Raw genomic sequence first — 12,815 nt, forward strand, 5'->3', positions numbered from 1 at the left:
AATTTTAGCACAAAAGTATACTTTCTAAAACACTATTTTGACACCACAGAAAAAATAACTTAATAGAAGTCAATGATCAGGAGTCCAACTAAATCAAATACTGATCACTATAATGGTGATGTTGTGATTAGAAAAGTGATATTGATTCAATTCCATTAACATTTAAGACTTGCAACTTGACTTAAACTCTCCTCTCTTGACTTGAGACTTGATTGGGACTTGAGATGACTTGAGACTTGAATGCAAAGACTTGAGACTTACATATTACTTGAAAACAATGACTTGGTCCCACCTCTGCCCATATATGGACTCATTTATACACCAGGGTGTTCGTTTGACACCAGGGACTTTGCTGTGTATCTCCATGCTTATGGGTTGTTTTGTTGAATAAAGGGAACTCTGAACATAATGTGTGTTAGGTGACAGTTGAGTCTGTTAAAAAGGTAAGATGAGAAAAATGTAAGAATAGGGCTGTCACGATTATTATATAATCAATAATTTGACCTCATCCCGATGTTTTGAGATCATCGCAATTATTGTATATAGCCAATTAAGACACTAGGGGGAGCTATACTGCTTATTTTAGAGTATATATTGAAACCAGAGGTGGACAATCCTGATGCCATAAAGTAAAAGTTCTGCCATATTTTTGTTTCACCCATGAACTCAGCAGCTGATTTCACCAGCGGAGGAACCAAAACATTTCTTTCAAGTCACAAGCAAGTCTCAAAACAAATCTCAAGTCCTCAAAGAGTTAAAGTTAATGAGATGATTAAGTGAGTAATTAAATGATAATTGAGCATTAGTGATGAACACCTGCTGTTATTGAGATGTTGATGTTTTATTGGTTATATGATGTCACCATCATGGAGATCAGTGTTTGCTTTAGTTGGACTCTTGACCCTTGACTCTATTGTTAGATTTTGCACTGTATCAATTCATGCACTTTTGTAGAGCAGAGAGATCAGTTCTGTGAAGTGTTTAACTCTTCACTGTTTATTATGATGTGTTGATCAAGCATTGAAAAGTTCACAGGCAAGATATTTCTTTTTGATCATGTTTATGTATAACATAATGAATCCTGTACACTCAGTGTTTAAAAACATTAACGTTTATCTAACATTATCAGTGAGAAACTTTTAAAGCAGCAAAACAATTGCTAACTTAAAATCTTCAAGTCATACATCAAATACCAACCAGGGATGGGCATGTATTTCAAATACAAAATACTTAACCCTTAACATGTACGGGCCCCATGATCGGGTTAACAATTCATATTTGTTTAATTTAGTTTAAACTCACCATCATGGTGATCATTGTTTCCTTGAGTTAGTCTCTTTACTTTAGACGTTTTAATGTAGGAGTTCTATTGCCAATTCTGTAACTGGATGCTTTTGATGTATATTTGCTTTGCCAATGCAAATAACAATCTAACCCAATGCTGTTGGGTGGTGAAGTAGTCCACATTTCATTCAATTTGTAAATGATATTACAGTTGTCTGCTATGTAAAGAACATATATAGTGGAATTATTTTTAAAATGCAAATACAATCTAAAGCTCCAGGAGCGTTCCGACTCAAACTGACTTGATGAATGAGTGTATGAATCTAAACAATGGTGACAAACAATAACAACAAAACTTCATGCTTCAATGCATGCTGGGTAACATCCTAGTTCAAAACTCATTTATGACTCCCAGAATGCATTGTAACATTACGTTTTAGGTTGTTGTTTTTCACCATTGTTGAGATTCATACATTGATTCTTCATGTCTGTGTGATTCCAATTTTCACTGGCATAATTTTAAATTTGCATGAAACTATTTCTCTACATCAAAATAATTCCACTCTATGTCCTTTCAAGATAAGCAAATGATTCTGATGTTAAATGTAAATTAAATGAGATGACACCATAGAGTTACAGAATGGTTAAATATACTTGACATGTTAACATCAAGAGTCAAGAGCCTAACTCAAGGAAACACTGATCATCATGATGGTAAGTTTCGACTGAATTAATACAAATATTAAGTGATAACCCGCCGATCGGCCCTCTGCATGTTAAGGGTTAAGTATTTTGTATTTGAAATACATGCCCATCCCTGGAACCAACATATGAAGCTCAACAATGGTGACGCTCAGCAAAATACTTCAAGCTGCAATGCTTGAAAAACTCCCATCATGCAATGCAGTATGACTAATAATTGTCACCACTATTGAGGTTCATATGATAAATGTTCATGTGTAAAAGGAGGTTTTTATATCCAAATGCAGATCATAAACCTAGAGAGATTTAAACAAGAAACACAAACTATTCAATATTTGATTTAGCATTGAATAAAATTTCTGCTTTAAAAAAAATATTGTAATTATTTAAGCAATTATCCTTGAATGAATAAGACACTTATATAGCGCTCAATTGTGTATTCCTGTACACCTAAAGTGCTTAATAATCATATGTGGGGAGTCTATGAGACCTCCAGTGTGCTCAAGACATACCAGCTATAGGTGTAGAGGAGAGACAGAAACAGATCCACTTCCTGAAAGGCTCAAGAGCTCAACTAAAGCAAACACTGATCACAATTATGGTGGAAATGTTTTTTTTTCAGCTGATGTCATTCAAGGCTGTGGCTGAAGTCAGTTGTAGTTCTTGTGTTTCTCTTTTCTTCAGTGATGTTGATTGTTAACAGCAGGTGTTCATCACTCAATTATCATTTAATTACTCACTTAATCATCTCATTAACTTTAACTCTTTGAGGACTTGAGATTTGACTTGAGACTTGCTTGTGACTTGAAAGGAATGTTTTGGTTCCTCCGCTGGTGAAATCAGCTGCTGAGTTCATGGGTGAAACAAAAATATGGCAGGACTTTTACTTTATGGCCCAGGATTGTCCACCTCTGATTGAAACGAAAGCATGGCAATACTTGTAAAATATACCAACACAATCACCATATTGAAACTAAAGCATATACCATAAAATTAACCTGCAGTACAATTTTATATTATTAAAACGAATGTCAGTGTGAAAAGAAGTCTACCAAAATGGTATTATCATAGAAGTACAATTTTATTGTAGTCTTGCAAGTGAGAATAAACAGACAAAAAGCATTTCTATGACAGTATTTTAATGGTGGCTTCAAATCAATTTCCTTAATTTACAAGTATTTGTTTGGTTGTATTACTGACAAGTCAAAGCCTAAACCTTAAATACATGACAACCCAATTTTTTTCAAATGTATTTCCAAAATTCATAATCGTTACAGCCCCAGGTAAGAAATACAAAGTTTCAGCTCCACCTGAATGAGCAGGTTTTGGTGTATGTGTGCGCTTGCATAGTTCGCAAGCATAGCCTATGGTGGATCTCTGCACATTTCTGACTCTGTTTTTATTTATCTTTTATTTCATTCCTTAAATTCAATTCATAATAAAGTAATGAAAAGCACACTTTATATTAAAAACCTGACAGCAAATGCTTGTTCTTGTACTTTTGTAGTTTGTATACATTTTACATACAATTGATACTTTAACCCTCACATTTTCATTTAATGGAAAGATTAATAATTATACTGCACCTCAAAACTTCGATCAATGCACCAGAGGTGAAAAGTACTTGAGTATTTTGCTCAGGGTTGGCCAAACTTAGCCCTGGAGGCAGGTGTCCTCCAGAGTTTCGCTTCAACCCTATAAAACAAATCAAACACACCTGCATGTAGCTTACCTGATAGCAAGAGAGCAGATGGAAACAATTGAATCAATGCTGAAAACTGATTTGTCAATGTTTTGTTGTCAGCCACCATTATTGTGATTACTGGCTGTTTTAGTTAGTTTTTTGACTTCTTTATTTAAATGTCAAGTTTTCATGGTCTGCTTTAATGGATCTGAAATTTGTTTGATGATGCTATTAGAACTGAAATCCTATGGGCTAGAACCAGCTGATGGATATAGCATCTTATGTGAGGTTACAAGTTGCTCTTGAGAGTGATATTTTATTAGTGTTTGAACTTTGTGTGATTAAAGCAGTGGCACTGCATCTAACATTTATTAATTTACAGCAAAATATAAAAAAGTCTAACTTCTGATTCAATTAGACAATAATAATAATAATAATAATAATAAAAAATGTATAATAATAATACATGTATTTTGTATAGTGCAATTAAAATTTCCTTTTCAAAGCGTTCCACAGTAGATATCACATCAGGTAAAACAACACCACAACAACAAAAAGAAATAATATAATCAAGTAAAAGCAATCCTAAAATAAAAATTTAAGATGACATTTAAAAATCAGAAGAGAATTTGCCTCCTTGATGTCTGCTGGTAGAGAGTTCTAGAGCTTAGGAGTGTATGAGGAGAATGCTCTATCACCCATGGTGTAAAGCCGTGTCTTGGGAACCACTAAAAGACCACACTGAAAAGATTGCAAACTTTGACATGGTGTGTACGGCAAAAACAGGGCAGACGTGTACTGCGGAGCTAGGTCATGCAAAGCTTTATATGTTAACATGTACTAAATTCATTCAAGTTTTATGGAGCATATAAATTGCCACGAAGTGTTCAAATGTAGTGAAGTAAAACATTTCCAAAGTAAAAACACTAGTAAACAAAAGTAAAGATACTTGATCCACGAGAGTAAAATACCCAAGTACTATACACCTCTGCAATACACCCAGTGCCAGATGATCAAAGGTTAAATTTACACATGCTTTTGTAGGTTATTTACTGGAAATGTTGATTTGACTGCGTTTTACTCTTTTTTTTTTTACTCTTTCTAAGCTTTTATGAATTATGTTAATAGTAATCACTAACAGTATCAGTGAATAAATTTAAAATAAAAAAAACACATGCTAGATGAAAACCTTGTAGACATACACAGACATCAAGAACCAGCATATGAAGCTCAACAATGGTGACAATCAAAAAAATGTTTCAAGATGCAATGCATGAAAAACTCCCATCATGCAATGCAGTATGACTAATAATTGTCACCACTGTTGAGGTTCATATGATAAATGTTCATGTGTAAAAGACTGATCAGAATTTTTTATCTCAATAATGAAGCGTTATTGTGCCGTTAACTGTTGGAGGTTTTTATATAAAAATGTAGAATATAAATCCAGAGAGATTCATACCAGAAACATAAACAATACTGTTCCTTTAAGATTTGATTCACCATTGAGCAAATGTTCGCTGTGAGAAAAGAATTGTCATTACTTAGGGGCGAATATCTTTGAATGAATAAGACATTTATATAGCACTGAATTGTGTATTCCTTTACACCTAAAGTGCTTTATAATCATATGTGGGGGAGTCTACTTTTTGGCCCCTGGACTTTCCACCTCTGGTCAAATAAATGTGGAACAAGTTTGTTTTGACCTGTTTTTGGAAAGTTGTTAAGGATGCTGCAGTTCGGGTGGAGGCTGGCAGTTCATTCCACCACAGTAGAACCGATTGAGTAAAGGTTTTTGCAAGCGATTTGGTGCCTCGAGGAACAACCAGGCCCGCTCATTTTCAGACTGAAGATGATGAGAGGGGATGTAGACCTGGAGCAATTAGTTAAGGTAAAGGGGCACATTTGCTGTCATCGTTCTGAAGGCCTGCGTCAGAGATTTAAACTTGATGCGTGCGGCAACTGGCAGCCAGTGAAGTAAAATCAGAAGGGCTGTTCCATGGGTTCCTTTAGGCTGATTGAAAATACAGCTGCATTTTTTTTGGATCAATTTCAAGGACTTGACTGCATTGTTTGGAAGGCCGGCCAGAAGATTATTGTTCAGTGCAGCGTCAAGGCTCAGGTGGTGGTTCAGGGGAGCCACGGTGTGCCAGTCCGGGAGAGCGACATAGTGCCGGTCCGGGTGAGCCGTGGTGTCCATGCCGTTTATTACGGCTGCGGGACTTTGTGGGGGACTATGGCTTGATGTTAGGGTAAGTCAGGATGCTCAACATGCCTGCCGATGTGATCAGATGGTGACAGGGTAGTGTGAACTGACGGAACTGAGGTTACGTCCGTAACCAAGACGTTCCCTTTCTGTCGGTCTCTTGACATTGTGTCGACAGAATGGGGTCCTTATATGAAACGCCACAGCACTGAGCCGAGTCACGACTTCCAGCAGAGTGACACTGACTGGCCTGGGTGATTCACAAGTGAGCATAACCGCAAATCGTAACCCTCCAGTCGTGTAATAAGGTATCGGTTCTCGTGACGAGAGCCTCTTACCTATGGCCATACAGGTAGTGGCCTTTCCTACTCTAGAGACGAGATAGCTGCCCGGCACCAGAAGGAACAGTGGGAAGTGCTACCCCCTAGCAGACTGTAAATATACAATTGTATAATTACTGTAGAAAAAAGCTTCTCTTACTGCCTGTAGAAGCACTATTTTAGGAAACGCTCCACATGGTCGTATATGGGGAATGTTGTGAACAACCAACGTGGTTGCATAAGTTGGAGGACTTGTTGAATAGTCAGTGGTATCCCCAGAATATGTCTGTAAAGTTTAAGCTCAAAATACACCACAAGTCTTTCATTACAATATGTTGAACATGGCCATTTTCTGGCTGCAATGGAAAACGCACTGTTTTTGTGTGTCTCCTTAAATGCAAATGAGCATCTGCTTCCCCCCTGTATGCAAAATGTGGCGTAGAATAATTACACATGTGCTTTGGAAAATGGCCAACAGCATGTCTCTGGCGGAAGGTGGAACTACACGCTCATAAGGCGGAGTCTGTAAGCGGTCATGGGCAGGTGTCACTGTTGTGGTTTAAAGGAGATTAAAAAAAGAAGAACAGATGGATTTGTATAATTACAGGGTTTTTTTGCACACATGCAAGGGTTTACAATTTAAATTTGCTTCATGCATGCAATCAATGCTTTATTCGGTTTGAATCATTTTCAATGCATAGGAAGTGTTTTCATTTAATGCTGGGTTGCATGCAGAGCTTTAATGTTTGCATTGGCTCTGTGTTTTGTGCATATTGAGAAATGCAGCGAGGGAGATCAATGGCCCATTTCAAAAAGGTTAAACCAACTCTAGGTTAAACCTTGAACTCAGAGTTGGATTACTTAAAAGTCAGAAACTTTAGAGTTTTTGGTGTCAGAACAGCTGGTTTGAGTTAGTTCAATTTATTCTGGGTAGACTCACCTTGAGTTAAGTGGGTGCACCACGACTATAAAAAGCCATCATCAAAGGAGCTCGGATGTTACAATTCACCATGGCAACAGCACCAAAAAACAACATGGGGGCAGAAAGCACTTGTGAGCAAGGCAAACTTTCCACTCTGCATACAGTGGATTTACAAATGTGCTGAAAATGACTTAAATTTAAATTAATAATACAGAAACATGAACCAATAAACAGATGAATTAATCATTATATGAATGAAACAACAGCAATAAAAAAATCTTATGTTCTCCACGATTTAAACTTCCAGACATCAAGAATCATCTTATGAATCTCAACATTGGTGACAAAGTTGAGTTGCATCTTTTCTTCATGCAGCAATGCATGCTGGGAGTCATGGAGGAGTTCTGTTCTAGGCTATTACCCACAATGCATAGACGCATAAAGCTTTCTTTTGTTGAGTTTCATGAGCTGATTCTTGATGTCTAAATTGTTCAGATGATATTTCTACTATTGTAATAATACAAAATGTTTCACCTCACTGAGTCGTACAATAATAAAACACATATACATTTTACTATTAAGTCCTCTATTGCAATTACCACCTGAAAGAGAAACAATCTATTTTACCGTTTGTCAATATGTTTTGAATGTACTTCAGAAACACACTATTACAACTATCAACAATCTTTCCATAAAGAATCAAGTGTGAGACCCTGAGGAAACACTATTATGATGACTTATTATTTCTGGTTTATTTCACTGATTATTGTTGTTATTTCATCATTAATGAGATAATGAAGTGACAGTTGATGCCTTAACTCAACATGATTTTACTCATTAACTTGTTCATGTGTTGTTTAGAGAGACATCCAAAACATTCAGGGTGGGAATGCACATGGACTGGAGTGGTCTATGGAACACACTTTTTGCTAGCTGGGAATGTTTAAAATAATTTTATAGTCTATATATTCTGTTTAATTTATACTTTGAGCTCTTTTTGTATGTAGCTTACATATAAGTTGTTGGAGCACTACAGTTTGCATAATAACAAAACCATGTTCGAGCAAAATACATTACTGATAAATAACCCAGCAAGCAAAAATGTGTTCCTTAGACGTTATTTAGACCACTCCAGTCCACGTGCATTACTACAGGGAAGGTTTTGGATGTCTCCCTAAACAACACATGAACAAGTTAATGAGTAAAATCAGGTTGAGTTAAGGAATCAATCATCACTTTATTATCTCATTAATGATGAACAGCTGCTGTTAACAAACACAATCACTAAAGAAAACATGAGCAATAAGAGTCACCACAATAGTGTTTAGTGTTTCCTTTAGTTGTGCTTTACCCTTGATTTATACGAGATGTTCCCTGAAGCACAAATCTAGCTACCAAGTAAAGGAAAAATGGTTTGGTTTGTTGATTACATCTCTGTTTGACGGTTTGGATGGAAACAGCAGAAATTAAAAATTACTGTTTAAACTGCCAAAATTCAAGAATCATCTTATGAATCTCAACAATGGTGACAAAGTTGAGTTGCATCTTTTCTTCATGCAGCAATGCATGCTGGGAGTCATGGAGGAGTTCTATTCTAGGCTGTTACCCACAATGCATTGCAGCATAAACTTTATTTTGTTGAGTGTCACCACTGTTGAGTTTCATGAGCTGATTCTTGATGTTTGAACTGTTCAGGTTATTTTTCTAGTAGGAGAATAGAAGAAAAAAATCCTTCACAATATTTTTCACCTGACCTAGTCATACAATAACAAAAAACATCTGCATTTGACTATAAAGTCCTCTAATGCAATAACCACCTAAAGGGAAACAATCCATTTCACCTTCTGTCAAGATGATTTGAATGTACTTCAGAAACACAAATAACTAAAAACAAACTTCACATACTGAATCAAGGGTGAGACCCCCACTAAATGAAACACTAAACACTATTATGGTGACTTCTTATTATTTCTGGTTTATTTCACCGATTGTTGTTGTTATTTCATCATTAATGAGATAATGAAGTGATGATTGATTCCTTAACTCAACCTGATTTAACTCATTAACTTCATGCGTTATTTTGAGAGACATCCAAAACACTCAGGGTGGGGATGAACGTGGACTGGAGTGGTCTATGGAACAAACCTTTTTGCTTGCTGGGAATTCTCCTGGGGCCTGTTGCACAAAACTAGGATAAGGGATTAAGCCAGGATATCTTGGTGATCCTGGCTCAATTGATCCGTAATCCGGTTGCACAAAAGCTGGATAGGGGGCAGGAGGATATGTTATGGTATAAATTACCATGGAGATTTATTCTGTGGAGCTAGCCTGCTCCAGACCAGGCTAAATTCCAGGATCTATTTAATCTCATCCCTAATGTCAGTCAGCAGTCACCACAAATGGAAACCAATAGTTATTTCACTGCTCACTATACATTGTTATCACATATAACTAGACCCACTGTCATTATTTAAACGTTTGTGATCATTAATTTCAATCATTTTGGATAAATAATGATTTTTAGATGATGTTGCTATCATTAGATAATTTACAGTTTCCCATAGACTATAAGGCTATATATAAAATTATAGAATATTACGGCCACATAGGGAAAAAAAAGACAAGTCATAATATTGTAACCAGTTGTTTTAAAGGAGGACAGTTGTTAAAATGACAGATGTGGGGCATTTCGTAAAATTGTACTTCAGTATGGTTTCATAAAGAAAGACATGCTGATGTGCCAGAATATTAAGTATCACATTGTCAAAAGTATCAAAACTGTAAAAAGAATATGTAGCTTTTCTGCAGAAAGAACCAGCCTCATAAATTTATGACTTTATCCTTTTTCCTCAGTGTGGCCCTAGTACTCTGTCATATAAACAAATACACATTCCATATAAACATAAAAACACAATGTGTAACATTATGTTCCTTTATTGAATAAGGACAAAACAAAGCAGGTAAAGCATCAGCTCCTTTTGAAACTGAAGTCACAGTGACTCTACAAGATGGAAAGCACAGAATCAAAGCATATTATACAAAATGATACATATACATTCAAAGGTCTGTATATAACACACCCTGCATGTCTGCACACTAAAATAAATGCAGGACAAATCCATACACATCAACTGAACAGACAAATGAATGGATGCAGTAGCCTCCCTGCAGCCTTGTATTACACACAGTATACCGCACACACATCATAAGAGGCCAAATTCTTAAAAAAACGAACCCAAAAAAACCCAAATTCCTCTGCCACCGCAGGACATATTTAACCAAAATTGAAAGCACACATACTAACTAAAATAATTCAACACATATTGGTCCCTCAGCAGCCGACCACTGTCGTCATCAGGGAAGATTGCCGGATTGTCCCATTCCATGGCTGGTGGCACTCTGGGGGCCCTCTCCTTCCTCAGGCAGGCCACATTGGGGAGGACCGCACAAGCCACAGTAATATCACATGCCCTAACAGGGCTGACCCTTGATTTGTGAAGGCAGTGAGAGCGTGCCTTCAGGAGGCCAAAGGTCATTTCAACTCTGGCCCTGGTCCTGGCATAGGCATGGTTGTAGGCCTGCTGTGCTTCCTGGGGGTCTGTGAAAGGTGTCAGGAGAAAAGGCTGGCAGCAACACACCAGAGAATTCACCTAAATGACCTAGCAAAATAAGTATAGTTTAGACAAAAAATATAAACTTTAAGTAAATGTGTGCTTAAAACAAGCAAAAAAAATCTGTCAATATAATAAGAAAAATTATTTTGAAATAAGTTTACTTTTTCCATAAACACTTAATTTTAGAAAAGTTCTCTTGTTTCACTGGCAGATTTTTTTGCTTATTTTCCTAGGTAATTTTGCTCAAGAAAATATTTAAGATTTTTTTTTAGATATTTTTTTTTTTTAACTGAAAACAAGACAAAAATACTAAGTAAGAAAGACATTTTTGCAGTGCAGTGAGCAACCGACCTTGGGTCCTTTGAAAGGCACTATATAAATTAAAGTGATTATTATTATAGATCATCTATTTAATCAATTACATTTTATTTATATAGCACTTTTCACACTTGTTTCATTCTGTCAAAGCAGCTTTACATTAATAAAAGCAGGAGAAACACAAAAACATAAGAAACAGAGTACAGCGGCTAAGATTAAACCGTACTGAGCGTGGTAACGTTAAATAATAATGTAAGGCTTTAGTAATAATTTATCATAGCTTTATACAGTGTGATGGAGTTACTTTACACAATTTCACTCATATCTGCGGTGCATTTCAATTAAAAATGTAACCGTTTCATAATTACAGTACAACTGCGTTTTTGGAGATGTGAAATAAATATTTGAATTGTAATTGTGATGTTTCAGCGGAGCGGTGAGTGTGTAATTGTGCACTATTTACGCATTCAGGCGGTCTGCAATACTTTGCCACGCTTTTTCTCTTTGCTTTATCACTGTGGCGGTGTTGCCTTTCTTCTTAATTATATCTTTTACCTCCTCGTATGCCTCCATGAGGATTTGTGCTTCCGAAGGGGAAAAGTACGCGGCTCTAGTTGCCATGGTAAATCAGTTAATCTGTGATCTGTGGCGGGGTCTATTTGAGTGAGCCGTGAGCGCGCACCTATCCAGGATTGGTTTCACCTGGCTTAATGAATCCGTGTCTGCTCATCCTGGCTTGGTCTTTGTGCAACCAATTAAGCCTGGACGCACATGTTTTGGCTTCATTGAGCTCAGCTGTGTCATTTATCCCGGATGTCTTAATTCTACTTTCGTGCAACAGGCCTCTGACCCCTAAAAGATCAACACATCAGCTGTCAATATATCAAAGGTTGAATTTACACAACGGGGCATTTACTGGAAATCTGAACTGGATTTGAGTTAACTCTTCACATTCTCTGAGATGTTTAGGGTGAATCTGATGCACAAAGATGACTTCTTTGTGTTTTTTTATCTATTTGTTTTGTAACTGTATGTATTGTGAAATGCACTTTACAAATTAAACTAACTTGACTTTTAAAAACAATGTTATCTGACCTTGCGTTTAAATTCAGTAATAAAGTATGTCCACTTATATAATGATAATCGTATGTTACAAATTCAGAAATTCCAGATCCTCCCCTTCTCAAATGTGTTCCCTAAAAATTATTTTGTGCCTTTGTATATTTTAGGAAAATAAATTATTGAAAGATACTTAATAGAATCACCTTCCTGTTTTTAGCAACAAAAAAATCACATAAAACTCTTGGGAAGGAAAACTACTAATTTTGGTTGGTAAGATTAAAATTAAAATATTTTTATTATTTTGTTTGAGTAATTTTGATTGAACACATTATTAAGTAAATCCAACTCAATTGTATTATGTTAAACCGATTTAAATAGGTAAAATTAAGTGGATATTATATACATCATTTTTGAACATATAACTAACTACATTGGCAGTTCATCTGTAGTTCCCAGCATGCTTTGCATCTGACTGCATTAGGAGATTCATTTTCCAGATTAACTGTCATTTTAAGGGGCGGTTTCCCGGGCTCGACCTGATTTTGCCAAGTGGTTGATGTCCTCAGGACAACATATTTTGTTGACCTAAGGACAACATTTTTATAAATAAAACCTAAACCCACACCAAACCCCGACCCTAATCATAATTTACACATAAAATCAAAGGAAAATGATAGGTGAAAAGCAATGGTCTAGAAACAAC

The 12,815-nt window shown here is 36.2% G+C and overlaps 1 long non-coding RNA gene across 1 annotated transcript; it reads left to right on the top strand.

Moving 5' to 3' along the window:
* Nucleotides 1–5,234: 5,234 nt before the first annotated feature.
* On the top strand, nucleotides 5,235–7,692 carry LOC130435359 (uncharacterized). Its single transcript, XR_008908809.1, has 2 exons — nucleotides 5,235–5,561; nucleotides 5,728–7,692. It is a non-coding gene; the product is annotated as an uncharacterized LOC130435359 (long non-coding RNA).
* The last annotated feature ends 5,123 nt before the right edge of the window (nucleotides 7,693–12,815 follow it).

This window comes from Triplophysa dalaica, chromosome 2 (assembly GCF_015846415.1).
Source record: "Triplophysa dalaica isolate WHDGS20190420 chromosome 2, ASM1584641v1, whole genome shotgun sequence".
NCBI classification, from domain to species: Eukaryota; Metazoa; Chordata; class Actinopteri; order Cypriniformes; family Nemacheilidae; genus Triplophysa; species Triplophysa dalaica.